General features: G+C 40.9%; 1 protein-coding gene across 1 annotated transcript in view; it reads right to left on the bottom strand.

The window, feature by feature from the left end:
- ADGRA3 (adhesion G protein-coupled receptor A3) overlaps positions 1-13,120 on the bottom strand; it is a 118,010-nt gene that overhangs the window by 78,926 nt on the left and 25,964 nt on the right. Inside the window, exon 2 of the mRNA XM_024745560.1 lies at positions 7,046-7,117. The gene's annotated coding sequence lies outside the window, so the exon portion shown is untranslated. The remainder of the gene's footprint in view (positions 1-7,045; positions 7,118-13,120) is intronic.

The raw sequence follows: 13,120 nt of genomic DNA on the forward strand, positions 1-13,120 counted from the left end.
TTACCTTTTTACTTAACATCATATAATAAATCTACATCAGTTATCCACTGAACGCACTTTTAAAAGGATGCAAATTAATCCTTAAAAAAGGCAGACCATAACCTAGTTTCTAAGATGTCATAAAGATTTAGGTATTATGTCCTAAAAATAAAAACCTCAAACCCTAAATTAAAGAAAAACTCAATCCAAATATTCCTACTTAAAAAGAAAAAAAAAGCACACACACTCTGCTACTTTCTTATAAGGGACAAAAACAAATATTGGGTTGGCCAAAAGGTTCGTTCCGTTTTTTCCATAAGATGGCTCCAGTAGCGCTTAGTTGTCTTTAACTTCATTCAAAACAATTTGTTAGATTGTATTGTGACAGCTGTCATATCAGCATGCGTTTAAAAAAAAACACTTATTGGGCTTCCCTGGTGGTGCAGTGGTTGAGAGTCCCCCCTGCCGATGCAGGGGACGCGGGTTCGTGCCCCGGTCCGGGAAGATCCCACATGCCGCGGCGCGGCTGGGCCCATGAGCCATGGCCGCTGAGCCTGCGCGTCCGGAGCCTGTGCTCTGTAACGGGAGAGGCCACAACAGCAAGAGGGCCGTGTACCGCAAAAAAAAAAAAAAAACTTATCAAAATTGGTGAATTTTTGTGTAGCCATTTTAATATTGAAGATGGAAGAGAAAAAGCAACATTTTCGGCATACTGTTTTGTTATTTCAAGAAAGGTAAAAACGCAACCGAAACACAAAAAAAGATTTGTGCAGTGTATGGAGATGGTGCTGTGACTAATCAAACATGTCAAAAGTGGTTTGCAAAGTTTCGTGCTGTTGATTTCTCTCTGGACGATGCTCCATGGTCAGGTAGACCAGTTGACGTTGACAGCAATCAAACTGAGACATTAATTGAGAACAATCAACGTTATACCATGCAGGAGATAGCTGACATACTCAAAATATCCAAATCATGTGTTGAAAATCATTTGCACCAGCCTGGTTATGTTAATCGATTTGATGTTTGGGTTCCACATAAGTTAAGCGAAAAAGACCTTCTTGAGCATATTTCCACATGCGGTTCTCTACTTAAATGTAATGAAAACGTTCCATTTTTAAAACAAATGGTGACGGGCGATGAAAAGTGGATAGGGTACAATAATGTGGAATGGAAGAGATCATGGGGCAAGCGAAATGAACCACCACCAACCACACCAAAGGCCAGTCTTCATCCAAAGAAGGTGATGTTGTGTATATGGTGGGATTGGAAGGGAGTCCTCTATGATGAGCTCCTTCCAGAAAACCAAACAATTAATTCCAACAAGTACTGCTCCCAATTAGGTCAACTGAAAGTAGTGCTCGACGAAAAGTGTCCAGAATTAGTCACCAGAAAACGCATAATCTTCCATGAGGATAACACAAGACCGCATGTTTCTTTGATGACCAGGCAAAAACTGTTACAGCTTGGCTGGGAAGTTCTGATTCATCCACCATATTCACCAGACATTGCATCTTTGGATTTCCATTTATTTTGGTCTTTACAAAATTCTCTCAATGGAAAAAATTCCAATTCCCTGGAAGACTGTAAAAGGGACCTTGAACAGTTCTTTGCTCAAAAAGATAAAAAGTTTTGGGAAGATGGAAGTATGAAGTTGCCTGAAAAATGGCAGAAAGTAGTGGAACAAAACAGTGAATACATTGTTCAATAAAGTTCTTGGTGAAAATGAAAAATGTGTCTTTTAGTTTTACTTTAAAACCGAAGGAACTTTTTGGCCAACCCAATACGAATGATGGAAAACAAGCAAGCTCCCAAACGAAAACCAAACATTTAGAAGAACAAAGTGGTAAGCCTAAAGAAAAAGGATCCATTCTAGATGGAGTCTGTAGGAGTGTGTCCACCTGCACCTGTTTTACTTTGTGGAACACTTAATACATCCAAAAAAAAAGAAAAAAAAAGAGAAAATTAATCCTCTTAAGAAGTCCATTCTTCATCCCAAAAGAACTGCCAGGAGAGCTTGCCTTGCAGGTTTACTCGATCTCTGGGGCTTATCTGCTAGCTAGCTCAACCCAGCCAGCCCTGTTATTCTACCCTACGTGCCCTACCCCACACTACTAAGCCCATCCCTTATTTTGCATGGCTTGGCTACAGTAATTTTAAGGCCAGAGCTTTAAAGTTTGGGCCCTAGTCTGAATAATGTCTTGACCTATCACTTGCTTTTTACACATCCCTTTCTGCCATATTTTTAAGTTGTTTGATTTGTTTGTTCTCATTTTCTGGGGTCTCTAACTAGCCAAAGCAGGCTGCAAACATTTGGCTGGCTATGTCTCTCAGGCAGAATTCTCCCAAGGCAGCGTGTCAGTGCAAGTGGCTTTATTCGGGAAGGGACCTCAGAACACACTAACAGGAAAGTGGGGAAGTGAGCCCAGAAAGAGAAGAGAACCAATAAAGGGGGCATTGTTGTGATCTCTGCTGTGCTCAACTGATACTCAGGCCTCTGGGCACCTGTGGAAGGCAGCCTAGAACACACTCAGGGTTGTTCCTCTTGGGGTGGTTACCCACCATCTGCTTTCAGTCACTGTCTGAGGGTTGCTGAGGCAGGGGTGGGAGAGTGGGGCAGCTTTCATTCCAGCAATGGAGCAAAGAAAGCTCTCAGGTTTTGCGTTTGGAAGACTTAGGGAGAGACACTGAAGGGCGAGTGTTGAAGGAATAAAGTCCGCTACAGTGTTTTCAGGTGATTTTGAAAATTTTGAAAATGATGTCATTATACAAACATGAAGTCATTTATTTGGCTAGCTATGTCTTAAGTTGGATTCCCCCAAAGCAGCTCAAGACACTTCTAAAGCACTTCCTGGCAAAACAGCAGGCTGCTGTAGAAAGAACTCTCTCTCTCTCTCTGCTAACAAATCCCAGTGGCTATTCCGCTGCTCCCCTGGGAAACTCTAACAGAGGGTCCTAGCCCATATGCCTCAATGGCCACATGACCAGTTCTCCTGCTCTACATCATGCTGGATCCTGCGAAACTGGGATTTTGCTTCCCCAGGAAAGAAGCCTCAGATGCCCCTTGCCCTTGGATCCAGAACCTTATATTGGTTTCATGTGATCTTTCTCCCTCTCTCCCCTCATCCCAGGTAGGGACGGGGAGGCGAGCAAAGACAGAGCCCTTTCCTGGGGACCCACCGACATGTAAGCTCTTTCTATACTCCCTCTAACTCTCCAGTTAGCCCAGGGAAGGTGTATTGAGGTGAAGAGGAATTTTCTTTCTTTCTTTCTTTCTTTCTTTCTTTTTTAAATCTGTTTCAAACCTCTTTTTTACATTTAGGGTAGGACTTCAGGAACTCACTGGTCAAAAACTGAGTCCTTTTTTCTGTTTTGTCATCCCTTCTCCTGAGGTAGAGTGATTAGGAAACAGGCAGGGAAAATACACATCTGTTAATCTATCAAAATGCTACATCATTGTCACAGGCTGAACTGTGTCCCCCCAACTGTCTTATATTGAAGTCATAACCTCCAGTATCTCAAAATGTGACTGTATTTGGAGACAGGGTCTTTAAAGAGGTAATTAAGTTAAAATGAGGTCACACAGGTGGGCCTTAATCCAATATGACTGGTGTCCTTACAAAAAGGGGAGATTAGGACACAGACACACACACAGGAAAGACTTCATGAATACACCAGAGGAAAACAGATGGCAACCTATAAGCCAAGGAGAGAAGCTTGGAACAGATCCTTCTCTCATGGCCCTTAGAAAATACCAACTCTGCCAGGGCCTTGATCTTGAACTTCCAGCCCCCAGAACTGTGAGGAAACAAATGTTTGTTATTTAAGCCACCCAGTCTGGGGTACCCGTTACGGCAGCCCTAGCAAACCAGTACAATGATTACACTCACAGAGATTGTTTTGGGCTCTATTTCAGACACAAAGTCCTAAAGTCTCTGCAGTCCTGGAAGAGAAGCCACCTAGACACACTATTGATTGTGTAAGAGCCAGAAGCAAACTGGAGTCCACGAGAAGCATCTTACAGGGATGAAAATCACAGAAGGGTACAAGAGATATTCTTTGGGTTCAGTCGCAGGATGAGGACAGCAGTGCAAAGACACAGAGCAGGTTAGAAAGCTAGGTAACCAGGCAGAGAGGGAAAATGAGAAGCATTATGGAAACAGCAGAAAGTATGAATGAAGAGATTGTTCAAGGAGTTGGTATGGAAAGTACTAAACTTAGAGAGGCTTTAAAATTAGCAAACCAAATCAGAAAGCAGCAACATGGTAGAAACTATAAATACAAAAGATGGTGCTGTGCCCTAGGGGAAGGAAAGCCCCCAGTCCTCTCCCACACCTTCCTCTCCGAGGCCCCTGCACCAACACCCTACTTCCAAGCCCAGGTGGAATAATGGGGCAGCGCTAGGGAAGGTCTAGAAGCCGGCAACCAGCCTTGGGTAGTGAACTCCCACAAAAGGGTCAAGCAACTGGCTAAGGGCTCTCTTTGGTCTACCTTGTGCTCTGGAAATCAAGGTGAAACAAAGGCCAGGGGCATTTCCACGAGAGGCCGCGGGGCCCTTTGCAGCCTCTGGTCCCAGGAGGAACGTGGAGGAGGAAGGAGCACCACCCAGCTCGTGCCCACAGAGGAAGGCCCTGTGGGTGGGGTGCTTCCTCTGGGACGCTTGCCCCTCTCCTTCCTTCTCAGGGCCAAGTCTTCCAAGACTGCAGTCGGAGCCTAGCTCTACCATCCCTGTCCCCTTCTGTCTCAAGTGGGCGGCTCTCCTGCAAAGACAGTGTGAGAAGCAGCCATCCCCCGCAGGCATGCGCGACCCTCCTCCGTGGCAGTGGTTAAGGCCAAGGTTCAGGCCTAGGCTTGGAAGTGTACATAGAAAATGCCAAGCATAGGGCATGCTTAGGTAAAGATGATCCCGGACAGAGGAAGCCCAGTCCCAGAGTCATCACTGGGATTTCAGGCTGAAGCCCCCATCAATGTAACAGTCTTTCAAAGTCCCCCAGTGTGTGTGTGTGTGTGTGTATATACATACACGTATATGTACATGTATATACATATATGTACATATATACATGCATAGCTGTACACATGTGTGTGTGTTTCTCTCTGGCCCTATATAAGAGAGATGGTGTTCTGGGATTCTGGTATAAACAGCCCCCTGGCTGAAAACAATTAGCAACATTTTAATATCATCTAATATGTTGCTGGCAATCTAATGTTTCTAACAGGTACAGGGATTTATTTTCAACAAATGGCTAAAAATAAGGCCAAAGACAAAGGAAATTAAAAAATAAATGTAGAAAGGATGGTAATTCACACCATAGCACAGAACTTTAGCTATGCTGTCCACACTTCGGATGTACATGAACCACCACAGCAATCCTGGTGCCAAAAGTAACTTGTGTTTCTAAACACAACAGACACCACTTATCACCTAGGAGTGCCTGTCATCCTTCCTTGGAAAGGGCAAACCGCACTGACCCTGCCATCATTCTGAGCACCTACTCAAGGCCTGACAATGTGCTACATGCTGAGGGTATCTGTCAGGCACAATGACTCTTCTTGCAAGGAACAGAAAACCAAACAGGAACAGGCTGCCTCATTCAACTCTAACAGTCCAGAGGGAGTCATACTTCGGCGAGGTCCCGCCAGCTCCCCTACGCTCACCCTGATGGGCCTACCCCACACTCCTCAGTGTGTCGGCTCCAGCCCAAAGCCCGCAGCACGGTGGCTTCTGTACCAGAAGTACAAGCATCTTTTCTGATGAAAGTGAGGAAATTCCTCTCCCCAAAGCCCCAAGCAAACCTCAACTCAGTTAGATTGGGTCAAATGCCCATTCCTGAACCAGTGACCATGGAATGTGTGTGGACTCTCCTATCAAGATAAGGCCTAGAAATGAGGTGCAGCCAGCATCCTCTGAAGCACATGGACTATGTGGAACAGAACAGGAGGGCTTGAATGAAAACAGAAAAAAAAAGAAAATCTGAGAATTAAGCACTGCTGTGCCGAGATCATTTTACAGGTGTGTGTGTACGCACATGTGTATACATACCCATGTTTATATGTACACGTATGCATACATGAGTGCATTGCTATATATGTAAATGCACACACACACACACACATATATATATAAAGCCTAATTTAAAGATGTTTGATCTTAATGAAAAGGACAGACCTGCATAAAAGGATGAAGAACTCTGGATGTTACATGCTTAAATAACACATCCGTGATCAAAGCAATAAAGTCCTGTGGGATTCAACTGTGGCAGAAGACACTAAGTAAAACAGTCAAGGAAAGGCTCACAGAAGGAGAAAAAGTGAAGCAAAGAGAACTAAGAAAATGAGGAAAGTCTGTTATCCAACAGAAATGGAGATGCTCACTGTGACTGGCTCCCTGATGTATCAGAAATGTTATCCTAAGTGTATGAGTAATATGCGAATTTGAAACTTGATCCTAGAATAGCATTCAGCGCACAAGCAATTAAATATCCATTTTTAATCCATTAAAAACTCACCAAGGCAAAAACTAAGTGCTACTTGTCACACATCTTATCAGAAGCAAAACTAGACCTCATCATTAAACAAAACAGAATTATCACATTCAAAGACGGCTGAATAAGACAGTCAAAGTTTATCCAAAAGTACTTCTCCCAGATGTGTTTTTTTTTTTTTTGATTCTACTGGACTATCTTATAAGGCATAAACATTATGACAGAATTTCAAAATAGCATTGAGGCTTTAAAAGCCACTATCATGCATGGCCTGTTTTGTAAATAAAGTCACATCCACATTGATTCGTGTATGCATTCTCAAGATACTGGCATAACTGGGTCACTGTGACAGAGACCATATGGCCCACAAAGCCTAAATTATTTAATATCTGGCCCTTTACAGCAAGTTTGCACTTCTGTGCTTTAATGAATTGTTTTTTAAAATGCAATTCTGAGATGTTTTATAATAAAATATTGGGAAAACTCAATTTTTATTTTGAAAAGTTGAGAGTTTAGTAACAGACTTACAATGAAAGTGCAGTGAATAAAGTACCAATAAGAGATGATAATAAAAGAATACTCACAATCTTTCAAGGAGACTTAACCCAGAAAATGAGCCATTCTTCAGCTCGGATATTTTATTGTTACTCAGAATCCTAAAAATGACAAAAAAAAAAAAAAAGGTAAGTTGCCTAATATATGTACACCATCAATCTCAAAGTAATTTAGCTTGTTAGGTTTAAATCTAAATATGAGGAATTCTAAGAAGTCATTTATTACCCAAAGAATTTTTGAGATGCCTGACAAAAAAAAGGAGCTTCTTTCTCTGAGAAACGACCCAAAATAGCTAACTTGCACATCTTGTCACATCTTAAATTGTTCCTGTCACACTGAACCAAAAATTTTGAAATAAAAAGGGAGAGAAGTCAACACAAAATAGCCCTTAAGTTCAGAATAAAAATAAAGAATGCCACGTACATTTACATAATTAATCAACTTACATAAGTTGAATACTTAAAAACTGGAAACAACAGAAAAATGCAGAACAAGGGCTCTACAAAATACTGACTTTAAAAGAAATACAGTGTCTTCTAGATACCATTTCAATAATGCTGAATATTACTTGTAACTTAACCATATACAAATCTGTATTGTGTGAAAATATGCTTTTTGCACACACGCACAGACACAGGTAGCTATATTACAATACTAAATCTCATGTATTAGGACGATGCTCTTAAAAAAAATGAACTGGAAACAAAAAAAAGATTTAAAAGAAGTCCTAGTTGGCAGGACTTGCCTAAGAGCAGGCAATGTGTACATGACCTTGCTTCCTCTCAAGGCTTTGTAACTACGCTCCTTTTGCAGCTTGGATGCCAACACAGTAAGTCCGCTACATACGAACCTTCAAGTTGTGAACTTTCAAAGATGCGCCCATGTGTTGCACAAGTGGTTGTGCTTTTAATGAAGACCTGATGGAATTGGAAGACCAGAGAAAGGACTAAGAGAGACAAGAGGAAGAAGTAACTGAAGAGATTTACGACACAGGAAATGGCATGGAGATTTTCTTTACTTCAGGAGACACTGCTAGTTTTTGAGGCACAGGACCCGATCACAGAACGGTACACGAAGGTTGCAGCAGCCACTCAGAATGCAATCCAGTGCTACCATGTCATCTATGAAGAGAAAAAAAGACCTACTATCCAGACAGCACTGGATCGTTTTTTCAAGAGGGTAGATAGAATTGAATCCAGCAAGGAACCAGAACCTGTGCCGTCAATGTCAGGCGTGAGTGAAATTGCCGCTTGCCCTCCGTCTCCTATTGCTGACGATCCTTCAGCTCTACCATCTCCCACCTCCTCCCCCTCCTCCAGTCAGTAACTCTTCTTGCCTGTTCACTCGATGCCAGCCCTGTATGCCAGCTATTGTACTGTACTACTGTACTTTTCAAGGTACTCTGCTGTAAGATTAAAAATGTTTTATTTTTTGTGTTTGTTTTTTATGTACTATTTGTGTGAAAAGTATTATAAATCTATTACAGTACAGTACTGTAGAGCCAATTGTGTTAGCTGGGTACCTAGGCTAACTCTGTTGGACTTAAGGACAAACTGGACTTACCAACGCACTCTAGGAACGGAACTCGTTCGTATGTACGTAATTTCCATACAGGAGAAAATGCAAAAGCTACCTTACTTGGGGGAATGACACCCAGATAAGGTAAATGAAAAAACCAAGGCATAGCAAAGTTAAATTAATGGCCCAAGATCACACTAGCGGAGGCAGAGGCAGATGTGAACCCCGGCACGCTCCACTCCAAACCCCACATTCTTCAATATACACCAACGTTGGTCAAGAGCCACTCTTACTGGCATTTCAGCAGAAAATTCTCCATCCCACACAGTGTTGCAACTTCAGGGGCACCCTCACACTGCGTACAGGCTCACTGCGTACAGGCTGAGTGCTGCCCCCCACCTGGGACAGTGCAACACCGTATAAACAAATGTTAACAGAGAACACCCCCGGGCCGTAAGATTTCAGGTATTCATTTTCATTGTCTACTCTCATCTTTCTTTTAAAAAAAAAATCCAGGGGCTTCCCTGGTGGCGCAGTGGTTGGGAGTCCGCCTGCCGATGCAGGGGACACGGGTTCGTGCCCCGGTCCGGGAAGATCCCACATGCCGCGGAGCGGCTGGGCCCGTGAGCCATGGCCGCTGAGCCTGCGCGTCCGGAGCCTGTATTCCGCAGCGGGAGAGGCCAATCCACTATGTGTATGAAAACAAGCAAAATCAGCCATTTGACTGATTTTCTTTGGCTTTAAGTAGAATTTCTTTTTTTTAATCCCCCTCATGCAGGTTAACATTTCACGGCATTTTGGTGAGATGATTAGGGGCTTCTAAAGTCAAGCGTACTTGTGCTTGAAGGCCAGCTCTATCACTTTCAAATTACACTAGTCTTGGGCAAGTCACTACATTTCTCTGTAACAGAATTCCTCATTCATAAATGGGAAGAACAGTATCTACCTCATATAACTCTAGAAGGAAAGCAGAAAATGCCTAACATACTCAGTGAGTATTAAGTTTAAGGTTCTATTTCCTTGGTTCTAAGACACACATCTTCCCTCATTTTAATGTTTCTGAAATCAAGATGTATCTGGCAATCAAAGTACATTACTATGTAGTATTTTCTCTCTCCAAGCTGTTACTAAAGCAAGGATGGTGATCAAAAACATGCCGGGTTGGGGGGAAGGGGGGAGGGATAAATTGGGAGATTGGGATTGACAATATACACACTACTATATATAAAATAGATAACTAATAAGGATCTACTGTACAGCACAGGGAACTCTACCCAATACTCTGTAATGGCCTATATGGGCAAAGAATCTAAAAAAGAGTGGATATATGTATATGTATAACTGATTCACTTTGTTGTACACCTGAAGCTAACACATTATAAATCAACTATGCTCCAATAAAAATTTTTTTAAATGCAAGTGAAAATGATTCGTATCCTCAAGGAATTTACACTTAGCAAAAAAGAAATGAACATCATAATCACATTCAGAAATGCAAGTTGGAATGTGAACTCTATATACTCAATCAGCAAAGACAGAATTTAGGTGCCAATATAAAGCTTAATATTCCATTCTTACACCTTTGGGCAATTTTCACATTAAAAAGACCAAGAGCATGAACTATAAGACTTTGTTCATTTTAACTAAGCATATGTAATCTTAAAACAAAATTCAAAAAAAGCCAATTAAAACACCATTTTCTCTAACCAAAATTACAAAAGGTTATTTCAAGTAAGGTGGTAGGCACGGGCAAAAGCAAACTTGGACTTGGACGTGGCCACAAGGTCACTGGAACAATATTTCTCCAGCTGCCTAGCAGTCCAGACGCAAGAGCCACCAGGCTTGCTTTCCTAAATAGGCACTGATCCTAAGCTAACAAGTTACCAAATCTGACAAAAAATATATTCAATGACCTTATTCAGACATGATTTGTAACAGACAAAAACTGGAAACTACCAAAGAGTTCAGTTTGTGTAAGAGGATTAGTTAAATGATGGTACACCAAGCAACAAAATGTTATACATCCATTAAAAAATGATACTTTTAAAGGAAAGTTAATAAAAAGGAAATTGTTTACAATCAGTTAAAAAGCAGAAAACAAAACTGATATCATTGATTGAAAAGAATGCAGAGACAAAAAAAAGACTCGGAAGAAATACATCATAATGATCACTATCTTAGTGATGAGGTTTCTACTTCTCTTTTATTCTTTATAATCTTGCAGTATCTTTTGAAATATCTAGAATAATTCTTATTTTTAAAATATACTTTCTGATGATAAACCTAAGAATCTTAATTACCAAGTACAGCTCGAAATTGACTGAATTTTGAGTATAATTATATCTTAGAAATAAACACTGAAGTAAGGAATACTTTATTTGTGCTTTGAGATTTAAGACTCGCATTTCTTATTTAATTCCAAAAAGATTTATGGGGCTTCCCTGGTGGCGCAGTGGTTGAGAGTCCACCTGCACTAAGAATCTTAATTACCAAGTACAGCTTGAAATTGACTGAATTTTGAGTATAATTATATCTTAGAAATAAACACTGAAGTAAGGAATACTTTATTTGTGCTTTGAGATTTAAGACTCGCATTTCTTATTTAATTCCAAAAAGATTTATGGGGCTTCCCTGGTGGCGCAGTGGTTGAGAGTCCACCTGCCGATGCAGGGGACACGGGTTCGTGCCCCAGTCCGGGAAGATCCCACATGCCACGGAGCAGCTTAGGCCCGTGAGCCATGGCCGCTGAGCCTGCGCGTCCGGAGCCTGTGCTCCGCAACGGGAGCGGCCACGACAGTGAGGGGCCCGCATACCGCAAAAAAAAAAAAATAAGATTTATGTAGTGACTATTTGCAACTTAAAAGGCAGTGGTGCAAAGAACAATAGTGTTGATATCTAGAGCCCAAGGTTTTAACTGAGACCTCACAAGTAATAAATGATTCCATCTGTGACAAGTCACTTCACTTTTCTAGGTAGACTTCATTTCATCAATTTTAAGACAGAAAAGATTAGACCAGAATGATCACCAAGCTCCTTCCAGCTTCTTTTAATTTTCTATAATTATTCATGTTGTAATGAGCAAAGCTGTCGAACCTGATGGTGACTGAGAATTTACAACCAATAAACCAAAAGTAAGGAAACAAAGGAAAACAACACAATCTACCAAGCTCAGTGCCATTGCTATCCTGTTTCTGAATGAAGAATGAAACCCACACATAGAAGTAGCTTGGGAAAAACTGCCAGGGTGGTAACTGAATTATACTCACTTAGATTCAGTATTGCTTCAGCAAAAGGACTGTCATTTGCTCAGTCATAAAGGCTTTAGCAGAATTAATGATAGATTTTATTGAGAGTAAAAGGGAAGACATTTCATCACACTTAAAAATTTATAACTGTAACCTTAAAAATAGTTTCAATATAGTCAGTCTACACATTACTTGATGTGTTAAAGGATCTTGTGCAAGAAAACAGGATCGGTGTGAGTAAATCTACTCTTCAGACAGCTTTTACACTCAATTTTGAGACGGAGGGGCTGCGGAACTAGCAAATGCATAATATCACGTAACACATAAACCTAAAACCTATTCATACTCAATATTTTTGCTGACATCTTTGAAATTTCAAACTTTCTAGGAGGTAACTAAATGAAAAATATAAAACTTGACCAGAGTTATAAAGCTTATTATACATACCCATTTCTGTTCTATACTAATGATGTTATCACCACATTATCTATAGACAACACCTCTTGAATTTAAACACAAGAGTTTGTTGTCCATTGCTACCATTTGACACAGAAACAAGTTAGTTCAGTATATCATGTATGCTGAAACATGAAAAAAGGAGTAAGACTTAAATGCAGACATGTTTTTTAAAAAAATCAAAACTTTATGGAGCAGAAAGAAATAAAAATTAAGCATTACAATTTCTCAGTTGCATGCTATTCCAGCTCCCAGAATGGAATGCTGTTCACAGGATCCACACCCTGTATGGCAGAAGACACAGAATAATTTTCCTTTTGAGAGGAAATGAAAATATATTTCAAGAGCATTAAATATTCAGAGTAAACGTTAGGAATATAATTCTTAAAGGCAATATAATTTCCTGAAGGAAAAAAAAACAGATAAATAATCAAATAGGGTCATCAGAGTGGGTTGAATGGTGTTCCTCAACGATACATCCCTCCAGAACCTGTAAATGTGACCTTAATTAGAAAAAGGCTGTTTGCAATGGAAGTTAAGGGTTTGAGATTGTCAAGAGATGAGATTGTCCTGGATTAGGGTGGGCCCTAAAGCCAATGACAAGTGTCCCAGAAGAGAAGGGAAGAGGACACAGAGGGTCGTGTGAAAACAAGGGCAGTCTCAGAAAGAGAGGAAAAAAAAAAAGAAAATGGAAGGCAGGTAGATTTACAAGCATAATAACCAAAGATTTTCCAGAACTAAGGAAAGGCGCAAGTGGGACTATGTTTTTAAATGTAGTATATTTTTAAAACTTCTTTTTTGGGACTTCCCTGGTGGTCCAATGGTAAAGAATCCGCCTTCCAATGCAGGGGACGCGGGTTCGATCACTGGTTGGGGAACTAAGCT

Source organism: Neophocaena asiaeorientalis, unplaced genomic scaffold (genome assembly GCF_003031525.2).
Source record: "Neophocaena asiaeorientalis asiaeorientalis breed wild unplaced genomic scaffold, Neophocaena_asiaeorientalis_V1.1 scaffold397, whole genome shotgun sequence".
Taxonomy (NCBI): domain Eukaryota; kingdom Metazoa; phylum Chordata; class Mammalia; order Artiodactyla; family Phocoenidae; genus Neophocaena; species Neophocaena asiaeorientalis.